Raw genomic sequence first — 13,669 nt, forward strand, 5'->3', positions numbered from 1 at the left:
TATTAGAGTGACATGTCCCTGTTTAATAGTGCATATATATTGCCCCCTTTTCTCTTGGTGCTCTTATTTCTGTAATACTCTTTTTGTCAATGAGCAAAGAATGACTAAATAGAGAAGGTGCAGGAGCAGAAAAAGTTGAGTTCAGGAATTGTAGCAGGCTAGATAGACTTTTCACAGTAAAAGAGAAGTATCTTGTTTGCTTGTTTGTTATGGCTTGTTTTGAAGAGAGTGTGTAAATAATTTTCAAATTAGATATTTTGTGGCATTTCTGTTAACTGTAAATTGGTATCTTGTTTATTTTTTTTTCCTTCACAGACACAAGGTACAGAGAGACAAATGTGGTATCATCTGTTTCTTTCTTTCTTTTTTCTTTCTTTCTTTCTTTTTTTCTATTGCTAGTTGGTCTCTGGAGGGTTGGAAGGAAAAATAGTGACAGTAGTGTTTGCTAACAGTTTGGAAGGAAAAATAGTGACAGTAGTGTTTGCTAACAGTTCTGTTACTAACTAACCTAAACTGAGCTTTTGGATTGCTATCTATCTTAATATCTCCTTAATATTTCAAAAGACCTGGAGAATGATAGAATGAATCCTATAGAAACAGAGATCAGACAATAGAAAATTTTATAGTCTTTTCTTAATTATTAAAGAAAATTTCTCAACTTTTTTTTTAGTATATAGTCTTAGTAGGAAAAAAAAACCCTAATTCAAATTTAATTAGCCTTCATTTACTTCATCTTGGGGCCTGATTATGGGAATTTATTCTTGAAAATAAACTGGAACAAATCATTGTTCTAGTTTAAATTTTACTTCATTAGTTACTCTAAAAGTTAGCCAATGCTATTCCTTATATTTTTGGTAGGTGTGTCTTGCTTTAATGAAAAGAGGAGTTAGTGACATCCTGACTACAGCTTCTACGAATACAAAGTCAAGGTGGAAATGAACTAATTAGCTAATAGGAAATTATGGCTAAGGAGCTTTCTACAATGATGAGGAGTGGATATCCAAAAGCCTGAGGTTTTTTGGCTTCCTGACAGTAAAGGGTATGATGTTTTCACACCTTCCCCAGAGTAAGAGGAAGAAAAAGTCAATTTCCTCGATCAAACATCAAACATTTTTCTGCAACACATAGCTTTATTATTAATTTTAAGGTAAAATTTATATACAATGAAATGTACAGATTTTAGGATACAATTTGTAAGTTTTTAAAATTTGTTTTAATTTAAACTCAATTTGCCAACATATAGTATAACATGCAATCCTCATCCCATCAAGTGCCCTCCTCAGTGCCTGTCACCCAGTTACCCCAATCCCCCACCCACCCCCCCTTCCACAACTCTTTGTTTCCCAGAGTTAGGAGTCACTCATGGTTTGTCTCCCTCTCTAATTTTTCCCATTCAGTTCTCTTTTCTCTTGTAATCCCTTTCACTAAGTTTTGTCAAATGTTTATACCCATCAAATCAACACTCCAACCAAGTTACAAAACAGAACGTTCTCTTGTTCCCTTTCCAGTTAGTTGCCCCCATCACTCCCACTGATAAACTAGTGTTCTAAGTTCTATTATCATAAATTAGTCTTTCATATTCTGGAAGCTATTATAAATAGAATCATAACTGATGTACTTTATTGTGTCTGCCTTCTTTCATTCAATCTAGTATTTTTTGAGATTCAACCAGAATGATATCTCAGTTAATCATTCTTTATTCCATCCAATATAGTATTTTTTGAGATTCAAACAGAATGATATATTAGTAATACATTCTTTATTCCAGGAATCCCGGGTGATTTTAATCTGCATTTCTAATTTCAGAAAATGAAATGTATACATGCCAAGCATGCAGGTCAATGCTTTCCAACAAATGTACAGTCCCATAGGACTATCACTCAATCAAAAATTATGGTAAATTTTAAATATACATTATTTTTCCCCATATTGATGCAGGGAAACAAAACAACTTCATAATGGACCTAAAACAATTAAAGGCTATAAAAAAAGCCAAAAACATAAAAGGGCAAAGATAGAGATATATAGAGAAAATAAAACATGTCCATCCACCATTTAGATTAAAACAGTACAGTGTTTAAACTGTGATTAAAACTGGCTAAAACCATAACTTTTTAAAGATGAATTAAAAATAATTTTTTTGACAAGATTTCTTTCTTTCTTTTTTTTTGAATTACTCATTCATTTCAATTGGATGGTCAATTTGATAATGTTTGTAGATAACCTATTTTATATTAACTGTTTATTGGCTTCTGGTAAATGGGAATACCATAACACAGACATGCAAAAATTCAAAAGTCTGAATTCAAACTTAAGAAGAAAAAAAAACTGAAGAGCATATCTCTGAAAACTAAGGTAGAACTAAATATGCTTCCAACATATCCACTAACAGTTGACTCAAGTGCCAAAAAGAAGCAGAATTGGAGTTGGGATCAGGAATTGGCCTCAATTAGTGTTGAAATGGAATGAGTAGGAATTGTGTTAGCTAGCTATCAAGGAAAAGAAAATCTCGTAACACTATACAGTGGGAAAAAAGGGTGGAGGACACCAAGAATTAATACACTATTCTTCCTTCTAGGAGAGTAAAATACTATTGAAAGATGTGGATGGATTCCTGGCAAACCAAATTGATTCCATTAATTTGAAGGAACAGTGGTTATACACACATTTCACATCAGCCATTCCTAAGAATTTACGTGAAGAATTTACTTCTTATATCATTCACAAAGAATGAATGGAAGAAAGTCTATTGTTCATCAAAATAAGAAGCAAAATAACAAAAAAGTAGAAAAACTATTGCATGCATGGCTTTCTGAAATATTAGAAATAGAAATGGTTAATTGTCATAATGACACAAAGAGCTATAAAATTTAAATGTGGTAAGTGAGTAGCAGTAAACAGTGAAAACAATTAGTCTAATGCAATTATAATAGGTTGTGTATTTTTTTTCTCCAAGAAAAGCTAGGCTTTTTCAGCAAAGAATTATAAATGTGTTCCCCATTTTCTTGAAAGAGTAAATGAAACTCAAACCACAAAGAAAATTTATGGAATACTGAAAAAATTTCAAGCAAGCATTGCAGTTGAAATATACAAAAATGACAGAAGTGAGATCAATCATAATTTTGTGATAAGAATGTAAATAGAATCAGGCATAGTATTTAAAATACATACTGAATTATATAAACTATACAAGACACTTTAAATGTGAAAAATCTAAAATCTGGAAAACAATTCTATTTATTCCATTAATTAGATGACTATCAAACAACTAGTAGCTATATTTAATAAGAAAAGTATAGGAATATATATGAAAAACAGGAAATAATTAATGTAAACTATTTAAAACTATGCCTGGCATATAGTAACACTCATTATTTGTAAGCCATAATATTATAATATAACTGTAAATCAGAAGTAGAGGATCTAAAAGAAAACTTTACTATTAGGAAAGATATATCATATGTAAGTCAGTATTGTAAAGATGCTACTTTTTAAAAAAATCAATGTAAATATGTCACAATCAAATCCCTATGCATATTTTTGCTATTTATTTTTGGAGATTTCAAGGAGTAAAATTACTCTTTACTCCTCCACTTAAACATAATTAAATACAGAAGGTAAAATGCAATGACAATTTTATCACTTAACATATGAAACCTAGATTCTAGAGCTTTTCTTGTTTTTGAAGCTAATAAAGGATTTTCTGTTCTCTCCCCCTGAATTGAACTCACTTATCACCTAGGGCCAAATGGAAAAGATTGATAATTGAAAAGGTAGAAGTTGGTGAAATGAGGTCATAAAGAATGCAGAAAGCAAGTCAAACAGCAGTTTACGGAATATAATTTTAGTTTGTTCAGGTTTTGAGGAGATAAAACACTGGAAGATCTTCAACTGGAACGATATAAACTGATGTACACAAAACCACGCCTGCTTTGTTAACAGTTGAATGTGGAAAGGAAAGAGTGAAACAGAAAGTCTTCCTAAAAGGGTGTTGCTGTTAAGTAGATGAGCTCTATTTGTGTCTGTGGCTAGGATTACAGTAGGAGAGATGGTAATCAGTGGTTCAACTGGAATATATCTCAGAGTTATAGCCATCAGGATTTAGTGATAGATTGGATGTGTGTGAGAGATGAAAAGAGAGAAATTTAGAAAACTCCAAGGTTTACTAGATTTATCACTGATGTATAGTAGGTACGTACTGAGATGGAGAAACTTGTATAGAATTGGAAAGAGAGAGAGAGAGAGAGTGTGTGTGTGTGTGTGTGTGTAAGGAAAGGGGTAGTTCTGTTCCAGCCTTGGGAGGCCTGAGGTGTTTCTTAAACATACAAGTTGGAATAGCATGTATTTATGTGGATATAGGTAACTTAGGCTCAGCAGGAGAGATGGTAGCTAGAGATATGGAATTATGAGTCATCAGTGTATAGATGGTATTTTAAGGCTTGGAACTGAGTGAGATCACTTGAAGAAGAAATTCTCAGAGGAATAGAGGAAAGGGCATTCCTAAATTTATAGCTCTGGATAAGGTACAGAGATTAGGCAGAAACACTGAAAAAGAGGGCACAATGAGGAGCAAGGAAAATAAGATTAGTATAACCACAGAATAGAGAAATGTTTTAAGTGGGAAGTAAAGTTTAAGCATGTCAAGTGTTCACTGATCCAAGTACTTTTCACAATTCCTTACTGATTAAAAAGTGAAAAATAGTAATGCTATAATTGAAAAGAATGGCAAACACCATATTTACCAAATGATCAAAATTATCATCATTAGTCATGGGACAATCCAAAAATCATACACTTCCCAGGATGACCCACTAAGAAGCATAAAACGTTGTCTTTGGGTATTTCTAGTAAGAATCCATGATCTTTTCCTACTCATGAGGAAACATCACATAAACCCAAATTAAGTGACTTTTTATGAAAGAAGAAAGAAAGAAAAGAAAGAAGAAAGAGAAAGAAAAGAAAGAAAGAAAGAAAGAAAGAAAGAAAGAAGAAGAAGAGAAGAAAGAAAGAAAAAGAAGAAAGAAAGAAGAAAGAAAGAAGAAGAAGACGAAAGAAAAAGAAAGGAAGAAAGAAAGAAAAGAAAAGAAAGAAGAAGAAAGAAGACAGAAAGAAAAGAAAGAAAGAGAAAGAAAGAGAAAGAAGAAGAAAGAAGAAAGAAAGACAGAAAGAAAGAAAGAAAGAAAGAAAGAAAGAAAGAAAGAAGAAAGAAAGAAGAAGAAAGAAGAAAGAAAGAAAGAAAGAAAGAAAGAAAGAAAGAGAAAGAGAAAGGAGGGAGGGAGGAAGACCTGGTCTGTACTCTTCCAGACTCCAAATTTATGATGGACAAAAAAAGACTATTCCAGATTAAAGGAGAATAAACGTTATGATAACTCAATGTAACATATCTATTGGATTGGATCCTGGCCGGAATTTTGATACTCTTATAAAGAAAAGATATTGGTACACTATGTAATAGTATTCTCTCAACGTTAATTTCCTTATTTTCTGAAATTTATAAGCTGAAATTTTAGGTAGGAATGAAGTTTATGTTTCCAACTTAACTCTCAAATGAGAGAGAACCTAAACATTAAAAATGTTAGACATAGCTAACAAGGTATGAATTTTATATAAATCAAGATACTAAAAATCCAACAATACAACAAAATAAAACACTTTTTTAGGATAATTGGGGATATGCCAACACTAACTGCATATGTAATTTAGGGATTATTATTATTATTTAATAAGGGATTATTATTTTAATTTAGGGATTATTATTATTTTCTTAAGAATTTGGTATTATTTTTAAAAAAGAAAAATTATCTTTTAGGGATATATGCAGAAGTATTTACAGTTAAACTTATTCATATCAGGCCTTTGCTTACTGTTTCTGTGAATACTTTCGAGATCTATTTACAGTTAAATTTATAGATATCAGGCCTTTGCTTACACAGTTACACTGTTTCAAATCTGTGAGATTTGCAGATTTGCTGAGATTGGCCACTGCACAACAATTATTTATTTGTTTTAATGTTTCAAGTTTTTATTTAAATTTAGTTATTATCCCCATCACCCAGTTAACCTAACCCCCACCCAGCTCCTCAGAGACCTCTTTGACCTCAGGAAGTAGCAACTTCTTAATTCACACATCTCCTTAGATAAGGATAACAAAAGCAAAAATGAACTAATGACTTTAAGATAAAAAGTTTCTGCACTGGGAAAAGGTAAGAAACAACAAAACTACAAGGTACAATAATTGTTTAAATTAGCGATGGTTACCTGGGAGACTGTTCTGCTTTCTTAGTTTTTGTATACACTTTAATTTCCCATAGTAAATGTTTTAAACATTTTAGGAAATTTGTTGTAAATTCATTTAAAAAATGTCCTTACCAAGGAATACCATTTATAAAACATCAAATGGTTTACCAAACACAGATTTTATGGGGCATCCATTATAATGTAATAATTTATATGTTGAAAATGATGACAGCAAAAGTAGTCTGCTTTAGAAACCCTTTCTTAACACCACATGCTTTTTATATATATCTTTTTGTATATTTCTTTTCTTTTTTTCTCTTTTAAGCTTTTAAAATTTCTCAAGTTGAAGCCTATGATTATTGCCCAATTTCAGAGTGGGAAATAACTCCTGTGTTTAGCTGGTGCACTTGGATGAATATTCATAGAGCAGCAGGGGAGAGGAGAGTGCTAGACTCTGACAGTGTGTGAAACTGGATCTTAAACAAACCACTGAGTCATTGTTGAATGTATGGCCTTTTATGGAATGTATGTTGAATGTATGACCCCATGAATGAAGGTCCAGGGTCTACAGTGTTTTATAAGGGACAAATTACATCAAAACCATAAGACAACTGAGAATGATCTTTGATTCCTCAAAACCAGAGGATGAGATTCTCTTAAAATTTATTTCAGTAATTTTTTAAAACTGCACATAGGGGTTTTCTTTTCACCTCTTGAATCACAGACTGAATTTAAAACAATGCGATTTCATTAGTACTTAAATCAAGGTATTCATGGTGATAGCTTCCAAGCTTGCCCTCTGACTGCTCAGACGTATCATACAAAACACTGCAGCATACCCTGAGTACTTTCCTCCTTTAAACTGTTCCCAGAGTGCCTTCCTCTATCTCCTTACCTACACATCCTACATGATCCCAAACCCATATCTTTAAATGTTCTCATTTTGTACAATTAAAATGCTATAGCAAATCCGAGACTGAGGTATTTAAAAAACATAAGCTGCCAATGCAATGGATTTCTCTGAAGGTGTAGCAATCTACTATCTATAAATGGCATTTGGTTGAACACACATGCAGCGCCCTGAGAAAATGTTATTGCTTTATTACTGCACGGTACCAGAATCCTGAGATTTGCTGAGACCTGTTACTACAATCAGGGGCATATCACTGATATTCAAATAAAGATACTATTTTTCACAATTCCAAACTGGATAACTGTGTTTGATATATTCTTAAATTGGACATTTATTTTGTGTCATTTTCAACTTCACTGTTGATTTATGCTTCTTTCCCATCCATCCAACACTCAAACTGTTGATTCTACCCTTCTGAAGCCACATGATCCTGAGAGATAATTACAGATGTTATTTATCAATTGTGCCAACAAATTTCTTCATCTGATAACATAGTACTTAAAAATTTCCAATGAATGAAAATACTATTTTTCTCAACTACATGAAGTAGGGAAAGTAAATGGACAATACCCTTATTTGAGGTTAGTAAATTATGAAATTAATCAAAAGCTTAACATTTTAGAGTACTCAGGATAATGAAGGAATAGGCAATGATGCATGTTTTTATATCACAGCCACATTACAGAGCTATGTTATAAAACCCACTGACATTCAAATAGCATCTAAGAATTTATTCATTATGACTAAAATATTTTGTTCTAGAATAAAACTATAGTATAAGCTCATCTAGAATAAAACTATAGTATAAGCTCATCATAAAGTTTGTGATTACTACAACATATCATGGAGTGAGCAGATTCTAAAAACAGAAAATTATATAATAAAGCATACATACAATATATATGAGTGTTTATGGCAGCCCGGGTGGCTCAGGGCTTAGTGCCGCCTTTGGCCCAGGGCTGGAGCATGGAGACGGGATCCAGTCCCACGTCTGGCTCCCTGCAAGGAGCCTGCTTCTCCCTCTGCCTGTGTCTCTGCCTCTCTGCCTCTCTGCGTGTGTGTGTGTGTGTGTGTGTGTGTGTCTTATAAATAAATAATAAATAAAACCTTAAAAAAATATATATGTTTATATGTGATACAAAATGATGTAATATTATTATAATATAATATAAATATAGGTACTATCAGCAACTGGTTTATAATAGTTCCATTCTGTATTCTAAATTTGTCCACTAAATGTACTAGACAGCAACTAGAAAATCTGAACTTGAAGGTGAATATTGTCAAAATTTTATAAAATTAAAGTAAAACACATTAAATATCATATGTAGGATACATATTCTGTCTAGAATTATATGGGAGAAAAATAAAATTATTATTTGAATTTTTGCCCCAAAATGTTAGAAACTCAGTAAATTTGGGAACCTGATTATTTCTAGGGCTGCTTTATCTGAGTTACTATTTTCACTTAATGTTTACATTCTGAGTTACTATTTTCACTTAATGTTTACATTTAAAGGATTTAGATTAAAGAGGTCATAATAAGCTGAAAATGCATAACCACATATATTGATACCTGACTTTAGAATTACATGATCATATTGAACCAGATAATTATTCTCACAATAACCTAATACAATTTAATTAAGTATTCTATGAAATTAAAACTGTTTCAAAGGGTACCAAGAAAGGAGTTTACCAACGTATTTACCGTGACAACTGAACGCCAAAAGCTAAGAAAAAAGTGTTTGCTCTGAGGAAACAGAACAAAGCATTCCAAGTCTCTCTATCAAACAAGTAAAGAGCTTAATGAAAGCAACTGTGTGACAGCTTGTACTTTCTTTGCTGACTGTTGTATAGACCTGTGGCTCGTGGCTATTGCTAAGCAGCCTTTTGGGACATTTTCTGAAAGTTGCTATGTGGAAACTCTGCCATCCTAAAACAAGATTACACAAGTCTCCCTGAATTGTGGCTGACTACCAACAGATGAGACTTCCCTCATGTGATTACTTCAGGGGCACCAGAACTGACTTCCGCAAATTCAAAGGATATTAAAAAAAAATTACTGAAGCAAGCAAGTTTAGCTATTTAAGTTAAAGAGCTTCTGTTCCTTTCAAAATATAGATTTTATTTTCTCACATTAGGGGAATATACAGTTAACCCTTAAACGGGGTTCAACTTGAGTGATTAAAAATTCTTTATAGAAAATACAACAATTACATATATAATGAGCATATAAGGAAAGAATGATGTGGTGCATAAATGTTAGTATTATTATTAGATAAAATACACTAATCATGTATTATATAAGTATAATACTGCTTTATAATAGAAGTTTAAGGTATAAATAAATTAAATATTGATCATCTTTATAAACCTAGTAACTTCAGTACATATAAGGCATGAATTGTAAAAAATAGAAAATGAATCAGATACATTTCACATCATAATTGGACGAATTTAAAATACATAGCCAAGGGGCACCTGGGTGGCTTAGTCAATTCAGCATCTGCCTTTGGCCTGGGTCGATCACTCAGGGTCCAGGGATCAAGTCCCACATTGGGGTCTCCATGGGGAGCCTGCTTCTCTCTCTCCCTCTGTCCCTTCCCTTGCTGGTGCTCTCTCAAATAAATAAATAAAATCTTTTAAAAAATACACAGCCAAAGTAGAGGGAAAAATCCACTCTATTAATTTGAATAGTCAATAAACCAAGCTCCTTCAGAAGTACTAAAAAAAATAGGTATATACCAGGTAACAAAGAAAATCTCAATAAACTTTAAAAAAATCAACATTTATGTTGGCCATATTTTGTCCAAAAGAAAGTAAGACTAGAATTTAAAAAAAGTTTTAAGATTTTTTTTTTTTTTAAAGTGATCTCTACACACAATATGGGGCTTACACTCAGGACCCAGAGATCAAGAGTTCCATGCTCACCAACTGAGCCAAGGACGTGCCCTGAAAATATTTTTAAATGATAGCTTAAAAGTTATTACTTAAGTAAACATTTATGAAAGAAAGAAAAAGAGGGAGGAAGAGAGAGGGAGGGAGGGAAGGAGGAAGAGGGGGAGGGATTGTGGGAGAAAAGACAAAACTGCTCCAAAAACCTTGTAGAGAACAAAAGACCTGGGATCCCTGGAGCAGCGGTTTGGCACCTGCCTTTGGCCCAGGCCGTGATCCTGGAGACCCAGGATCGAATCCCATGTCGGGCTCCCGGTGCATGGAGCCTGCTTCTCTCTCCGCCTGTGTCTCTGCCTCTCTCTCTCTCGATCTCTATGTGTGACTATCATGAATAAAAAAAAAAAAAAAATTAAAAAAAAAAACTAGAGAACAAAAGACCTGACATGATAAATTTTTTAGAATATAAAATAAAGGGCTAGAATACAGAGCTTAAAGAGGATGTGGTGAAATAAAGAGAGCCACAAACACTCTGACATTCTTCCAACAAGAAGTAGAGGTTACAAATATGATTGTGTTAACCAATAGAATACTGCAGAAATGAAGCTGTGTTCGTTTTTGTTGTTGTTGTTATTGTTGTTATTGTTGTTTTTTTTTACTTGATGTCACTTACAACATTTTCTGTCAGGGAGGCCAAGCGTCACATAAAAACACTTACTACCTAAGACTGCCGTTACAGGAAAAACCCCAAAACATGGGGATCAGATGCCACATGGAAAGAAAGACACTAACTTGTCAGTCATATAAGTACAGAAGCTTTTTTGAAAGTGATCCTTCAGCTGAGGCCTTACTAAATTTCTTAACAACAAAAATATGGCTAAAATAAATGATTGTTTTAAGTCACTAAGTTTAAAGCTCAGAGATGTTCAAAGCAAAACTGTTTTCTGTAAATAAACTTATTAGAAAATAAATATTTTGGGGCACCTGGGTTGCAGTGGCTTAAGTTGGTTCTCTCCCTCTGCCTCTCACTCTGCTCACTCTCTCTCTCTCTCAAATAAATAAATAAATAACCAAAAATAAGAAATATTGGAAGTAAATGAATATATGATCCATTTCAGGAAGAGAAATGGATATGCTTTTTTTTCTAAAAAGAAATTATTTAACAAAAAATATAAAAAGCATATGAAACAAAATAGTAGCATTATACTATATTAAATTCAATAGATTAAATTTAAAATAGATTCCTTTAAAAGGTAAATAGACTACCTTGGCAAATCTTTTTTTTTTCTTTTAAAGATTTTATTTATTTATTCATGAGAGACAGAGAGACAGAGAGACAGAGACACAGGAGAGGGAGAAGCAGGCTCCATGCAGGAAGCCCGATGTGGGACTCCATCCTGGGACTCCAGATCACATCCTGAACTGAAGGCAGTTGCTTTAACCACTGAGCCACCCAGGCATCCCTATCTTGGCAAATCTGAACAAAAAGTGAAAAGACACAACATCGGAAATAATTTGTCCCTACATAGAATAAAACAATTCTAAAGTAATTCTATGTATCATTCTTTGCAGTATTTTAAAAAACCACATGTAATAAATGGTTTTGCTATTATGCTTTAAATTAAAATCAAGGAGAAATAAAAATCTGAAAGCTCGTATTGGCAGAAGAAATATAATGGTATCCTTTACCACTGATAAGAACCTCCTAAAAAGACAAGAATGGATGAAATTAGTGAGCAGACCCACTCACACATACATGCACACACACACACAACTTGATAAAGAAAAATCATCAAATTTCATTGCAATTAGTAAGTAATTAAATATTAGAAACATTACCCATCAAGTCAACTAAAAGTCATAAATTCTTACCACTGTATTATTATTCAACATTGCACTATAAGATAGTTAAGTAATAAGAAATGAAAAAGAAATAGAGATATAAATAATAGAGAGGAAGAGAAAAAGTAAAAATATGTAAATATTTGCATAAGATATGATTGTCTATGTAAAAAATCCTGAAGAGTTAAATGAAATAAAAAAGAAGCAATACAAATAGAGCAAAAGGAATAAACATAATCTTCAACATACAGTATATCAAAAAAAATACAGTATATCTCATTTACACCAGTTATGTTCATCAATAATTGTGATAATAGGGATGCCTGGGTGGCTTAAGGTTAAGTGTCTGCCTTTGGCTCAGGGCATGATCCTGATCCAGGAATCGAGTCCCACATTGGGCTCTCTGTGAGCAACCTGCTTCTCCTTCTGCCTATGTCTTTACTTCTCTCTATGTCTTTCAGGAATAAATAAGTATAAAAAAAAATTAAAAAAATAATTGTGATAATACTAATCACAAGTTTAAATCCTAAAAGATTCATTAGATATTACACAAAATATACCAAATATGAGATGTATATAAAGTTAGAATGGTAATATACCTTATTAGAAAAATATTGGTTCTTCCTAAAACAATTTATAATAGAATGTAATTATATTTATCATGAAATTTTCAAATAGGTCTGAAACTTACATAGAGGAAGTATAATAGCCAAGAAATTTTCCCAAAGAGTATTTAAATTTTACTCTCAAATAGAAAGACTATAAATGTATAACAATTTAAGAAGAATGGTATTGGTGCAGTAAAAGACGTAATAGTAGAATCAATCTACTTTCTTTTTTATGTAACAAAGATGTGAAACTGTTAAATCCATTCAGTGTTCTAATATTGCCCAGAACAACTTTATTACATCTTTTGAAGTCTGCATGTCAATCTCTACCCATCAGTTCTGGTCAAACTCTATGGATTATTTTCCAACTACAATCCTCCAAATATGCCAATATCTATCTTCTCCCATCCAACCATATCAAGACTTTACTTAAAAGTTATTACTGACAAAGGTCAGAAACCCAAATGATAGATGAAACAGTGATGTTTCAGTGCAAGAGTGCCAGCACTAAAATCATGAATCAATTGCATCAAAAACATCAAGTATCAAAATGGGCTCATCAAAAAGTTCTACTTTGTGGGGGAAAACATATATGTTATGTGATTTCTTAACAAATCTAAAGCATATTTCTTAAAGAAAATATGGTTTAATTACAGTCTCATAAGAATGATTTCCAAATGCAAAGGTGGGGAAAGCTTTGCATATGGTACTGTGTAGTGAGTAAAGTCACATGCATACACCAAGAAGATACTAGGTTAGAAGCGAATAACTTAAACATCCAGATTAAATATAAATATCTGAATTTTACAATTAGACTGTCAAACCATGAGGCTTGAATACAGTATGACATAGAAGCCTGCCCTGCAGTAACACACATATATATACATACCAATGTACCCATATATAAGAAGTGCAGAAGTGAACACAGTAAAAGCTTAATTTAATTAATTCATTTGGGAATTTCTGGTTCAAACACACTTAAAGAAGAATATTTATTATTATATGTCTCAGGGACTTTACTATTAAATTTGTGCGTTACTTTTAAAAAAAAAAGTATCTTATTTACTTATTTGAGAGGGAGAGAGAGAGAACAAGGAGGAGGGAGTGGAGGAGGATAGGCAGACAGAGAGAGAGAAGGTGAGCCTGCCTGAGCAGGGAGCCTGAGACGAGGGGC

This window comes from Canis lupus, chromosome 14 (genome assembly GCF_003254725.2).
Source record: "Canis lupus dingo isolate Sandy chromosome 14, ASM325472v2, whole genome shotgun sequence".
NCBI lineage: Eukaryota > Metazoa > Chordata > Mammalia > Carnivora > Canidae > Canis > Canis lupus.